The 5493-nt window shown below is 44.6% G+C and overlaps 1 non-coding gene across 1 annotated transcript; it reads right to left on the reverse strand.

Moving 5' to 3' along the window:
* Positions 1-1977: 1977 nt before the first annotated feature.
* trnah-gug (transfer RNA histidin (anticodon GUG)) lies at positions 1978-2049 on the reverse strand. Its single transcript has one exon. It is a non-coding gene; the product is annotated as a tRNA-His (tRNA).
* Positions 2050-5493: the final 3444 nt, after the last annotated feature.

Consider the following 5493-nt stretch of genomic DNA (forward strand, 5'->3'; position numbering starts at 1 on the left):
ACCATGTTTCAGTGATGGCCACTAAATTATAGTCACTCACGATGATTTGTGCCATCAACACATTTACCTTATTCCGAATACTGCGAGCATTCAGGTAATGTACACTTATGTTGGCTCTTTTACCTCTGTACTGAATCTTAACACCTCGATCAGTAACCTCTCCTAAGTTATATTTCCTCTTAACTTTCTCATCATTTTGCTTGTCATTCAACCCATATCTTCATGCAACAACCTGCCGCGTCGATTACCATTAATGTTATTACTTACCATTTTATTCCTTTTAGTATTACTGGTCCTATTCACTGAGCTCCCCTCAGTCACTGGACCTTGTACTATCGGCCCTTTTAGATTTTTGACTAAAGCTTCTCTGACTTACACGTCCCCCCTTACTGCCTTCTGTTTCTGTCCCTGTTTTACTACCTTCCAACTTCCTGCATCGGTTCCCATCGCCTGCCACATTAGTTTAAAATCTTCCCAAACACCTCCCCCCCCCCCCCCCCCCACTAGAAAGTCGGTTCCCGTCCTGCCCAGGTGCAGACTGTCCGGTTTGTACTGGTCCCACCTCCCCAGAACCGGTTCCAATGCCCCAGGAATTTGAATCCCTCCCATCTCTCCATCTCTCGAGGTACGCATTCATCCTATCTTTCCTGACATTCCTACTCTGACTAGCTCGTGGCACTGGGCGCAATCCCGAGATTACTACCTTTGAGGTGCTACTTTTTAGTTTAACTAACTCCCTGAATTTAGCGTGTAGGAATTCGTCCCGTTTTTCCCCTATATTGTGTGCGCCTATATGCAACACAGCTGGCTGGCTCAACTCCACCACCATCCCCCCCCCCCCCCCCCCGAATGTCCTGCAGCCGCTCCAAGACATCATTGACCCTTGCACCAGGGGGGTAACATACCATCCTGGAGTCTCGATTGCGTCAGCAGAACCGCCTGTCTATTCCCCTTAGGATTGAGCCCCTATTACTATAGCCCTGCCAATCTTATTCCCGCCCAGCTGCGCAGCAGAGCCAGCCAAGATGCCATGAACCTGGCTGCTGCTGCCTTCCGCTGGTGAGCCATCTCCCTCAACAGTATCCAAAGCGGTATATCTGTTTTGCAAGGAGATGACCGCAGGGGACACCTGCACTGCCTTCCTACTCTTGCACTGTGTTTTGGTCACCCATTTTCTATCTCCCGCAATACCTTCCACCTGTGGTGTGACCAACATGAGAAACGTGCTATCCACGACGTCCTCAGCATCGCGAATGCTCCAAAGTGAGTTCATCCGCATCTCCAGAGCCGTCAAGCGGTCTAACAGGAGCTCCAACTGGACACACTTCTTGCACGTCACAGATCCAGTGCAGTGGGCGTGTCCCTGAGCTCCCACACCGCACACGAGGAGCAGGACACGGGTCTGAAATCTCCTGCCATGTCTGAAACCATAGGTTAACTTATTCAATTACAATTCCAAAAAACTAAAGAAAAAATAAATAAATTAGACAAATAAAAGAAAAACTACTTCCCAGTCACTTACCAGGGATACAAAGCACCTCCTCCCCACCCAGCTTCAAATTCACACCTAGATTCGAATTCCTAAACTCACTATTTGCTGTCTCACTCTGGCTGTGTCTTCTCTGGCTCACTGGGAGACTATCGAAACCAAGATTATTCTCCGCATATATAGAAAGTTCAGTGGGTATTTGGTTGACACACTTTAGCATTTTGGGTGAATGGCCGAAGAAGCTGGTGCTGCAAATTGAGAGAGACTGTTTTCACTTCCAAAAAGACAAGAACCGGAGGAGTATACTTGATGATATTAGATAAAATATAAAACCGGGCGGTGAGGAGATTCTTGTATTCACAAGCGTTTGAATTCTGGAGCATTAAACAGGAGCAGAAGCATGCACTCAGCTGCGAAACCGTATTAATGAGCCCTTTACACATAGAATTCCCCATCCGTTCATTTGGGAAACCTGATGAACGAATCACTGCCATAACTCGGATTCGAACCGAGGTTGCTGCGGCCACAACGCAGAGTACTAACCACTATACGATCACGGCGCCTCACGTTACCGCCGAGTCAAACTGTAACTGTCGATGTACTTGGTCATGAACTGTTTGGAATCTGTCATGGCTCGCACTTCATGACTCTCTAAATACAACTTTAGTAAATACACAGTTTGGCTATCTTAACCTTGGTTCCACAACAAAGTTTCTGCAACAAGGCTTTATACACTTTATCCCCAGGCTCATAAAAATAACAATGTAACCGCTATAATATATAATACATAACAATTACGATATCCCAAACATATGGTATTTGCACGTTCTCCCGGTGTCTGCATCGATTTTCTCCGCCTGCTCGAGGTCCCTCCCACTGTCAAAAGATGTGAAGTTTCGATGGAATGGCCATGCTAAAGTGTGCCAGATTGGCCATAGATTCGCAGTTTCGCTAGATTGGTCATGATCAACGTGCCGTGTTACGGGTATTCTAAGGAGGAACTTGGTCACGTGAACTAATCCGCCCACATAACAGTTGCACTTTGAAGCGCCTCTCATTCGCCGTCTCACCCTCTTTGATCCAAAGAGAAAAATCTAGGCCCCTTTCGTCCCACTGTTGCTATTGGGATGAATGTCTCTCACTGGTAGCTCAAATCAATATTAATTAACTCTTTGGATGTGAACTGACTGTTTAAAATCAGAATGTCGAGAGGCCGGCGTTGGACTGGGATGAGCACAGTAAGAAGTCTTACAACACCAGGTTAAAGTCGAACAGGTTTGTTTCGCTATCAATCACTCTCGGAGCGCTGCTCCTTCCACAGGTGAATCTGAGGGAGGAGCAGCGCTCCGAAAGCAAGTGATATCGAAACAAATCTGTTCGACTTTAACCTGGTGTTGTAAGACTTCTGACTAAAATCAGAATGACAGCATTTTGCGTGTTTAATATTGGAACCGCAGGAAAGAAATCAAGTCAATGTGGCATGAAATATAAAAAGAACCAAGGTGGGTGATTCGTTCCCACAGAGGGACGCAGTATCAAAATAACTTCTTCTGGCGGTAGGATAACACTTCGTGCCTGGGTGGGATCAAACCACCAACGTTTCAGTTAACAGCTGAACGCGCCAACCTATTGCGCCACAGAGACGACAAATGCTCCTTTTACTCGAGTAAACAACCCAAATTATGATGGAAACAGTCTCATCTTGTACACATCGTAACAGCTCATTCTTGTTGATGCACCAATCTGGAACAAAAACACAAAATGCTGGGCAATCTCAGCAGGTCTGACAGCATCTGTGGAGAGAGAACGGAGTCTGTGTTTCAAGCCAGTGTGACTGTGTTACAGATCGAAGAGTACACCATTCTCCGTAGCCCTCCCAATAACGCGCCTCCAGCCTTTTTACATTCGAGCCATTGTTGCATTTTCCTCTTCCCGATATTCGCAATGACACTATAATTAAACTGTATTTTCTCATGTGCAGTAAGGACAATTTTCTTAGTTTCTAAATATCAGTTAATTTCTCGAATCATTTAAATCAAAGGAAATGTGTCTTGACTGCCGCTGATCAGTCGGGCAGATCCCTTCGTTCTCCCCGGATTCTGTTTCTCGAAGTGTTTCGCAACATTCTCAAAACGAGTGCTTGATGCTCGTGTGTCGCTTCGTTTCCGTTTTCTCCAGTGCAAACTGGCATTATTTCCCAAAATTCTGCCCGCTCTCCTGATTGCATCATGACCAGATGTCAGGAAATTCATTTATATGGAGTGACTATCGAGACCAAGATACATTTCCGCGAATAAAGAAGGTTCAATGGGTATTTGGTTGAGACACTTGAACATTTTGGTTGAATGGCCAAAGTAGCTAATGCAGCAAATTGAGAGAGACTGTTTTCACTTCCAAACAGAAAAGAACACGAGGAGTATGCTTGATGATTATAGTTAAAATAAAGAACCGGGTGATGAAGAGATTCTCGTATTCACAACCGTTTGAACTCTGGAGCATCAAACAGGAGCAGAAGTATGCACTCAGCTGTGAGCCCGTTTTAAAGAGTTCTTCATACAGATAATTCCTCATCCATTCATTTGGGAAAAACACATCAACTTTTCGCTGCCGTGACTCGGATACGAACCGATGTTGCTGCGGCCACAACGCAAAATACTAACCATTATATGATCACGGCGCCTGACGTTATCGCCGCGGAAACCTGTAACTGTCGACGTACTCGGTCACCAACTGTTTGGAATCTATCATTACCCACACTTTATGACTCTCTAATTACAACTTTAGTAGATACACTGTTTGGCTGCCTTAACCTTGGTTCCATAATAATGTTCCTGCAAAAAGGATATATACACTTTAACACAGGCTGATAAAAAATAACAATGCAATCGCTATAATATATAATCCATCACAATTTCGAAATTCATCCCAAACAGATGGTATTTGGACGTTCGCCCGGTGTCTGCATCGGTTTTCTCCGCCTGTCGTGGTCCCTCCCACAGTCGAAAGATGGGAAGGTTCGGTGGATTGGCCATGCTAAAGTGTGCCAGATTGTCCATAAATTAGCAGTTTCGATGGATTGGCCATGATCAACGTGTCGGGTGATTGGTATTCTACAGAGGAGCTTGGTCACGTCGACCCCTGCTGGTTTTTTAAAAAGCATTTCACCCTGTATTCCTTTCCTCTTATTCCTGAATATTGTCAGTGCAAATAAACTCTCCCTCTAATTCCACGATTGAACATCTCCGCCAACATACAAGTTGCAGTTTGGACCGTCTCTCATTCGCCGTGTCACACTTTTTGAGCCAAATCGAAAAATCTCGGTTCCTTTCGTCCCACTGTTGCTATTGGGGTGAATGTCTCTCTATGGTAATTCAAGTTAATATTGATAAACTCTTTGGATGTAAACTGACAGTATAAAATCAGAATGACCGCATTTGGCGTTTTTAATATTGAAACCGGAGAAAATAAATCAAATCAACGTGGCATGAAATATAAAAAGCACCATGAAATACAAAAAGCACCAAAGTGGTGATTCGATCCCACAAAGGGACGAAGTGTATAAAAGACTTCATCAACGGGTGGAATCACACTTCGTCTCCAGGTGGGATTGAACCACCAACTTTTCATCTAACAACCGAACACGCTCAGCGATCGCGCCACAGAGACGACAACGACTCTGTTTCCTCGAATAAACATGCCAAATTATGATGGAAAATTCTCATCTTGCCCACGTCATAATATCAAATCATTACCGATGCACCAATCTGGATCAAAAACACAAAAGGCTGGGCAATCTCAGCAGGTCTGACAACATCTTTGGAGAGAGAACGGAGTCTGTGTTTGAAGCCAGCGTGACTATGTGTCACAGAACAAAGACTACACCATTATCTGTAGCCCTGTGAATAACGCGCCTCCAGCCTTCTACATTCGAGCCATTGTTGTATTTTCTGCTTCCATGTATTCGCGATGAAACTATAATTAAACTGTATTTTCTAATGTGCAGT

This window comes from Scyliorhinus torazame, chromosome 14 (genome assembly GCF_047496885.1).
Source record: "Scyliorhinus torazame isolate Kashiwa2021f chromosome 14, sScyTor2.1, whole genome shotgun sequence".
Lineage (NCBI taxonomy): Eukaryota > Metazoa > Chordata > Chondrichthyes > Carcharhiniformes > Scyliorhinidae > Scyliorhinus > Scyliorhinus torazame.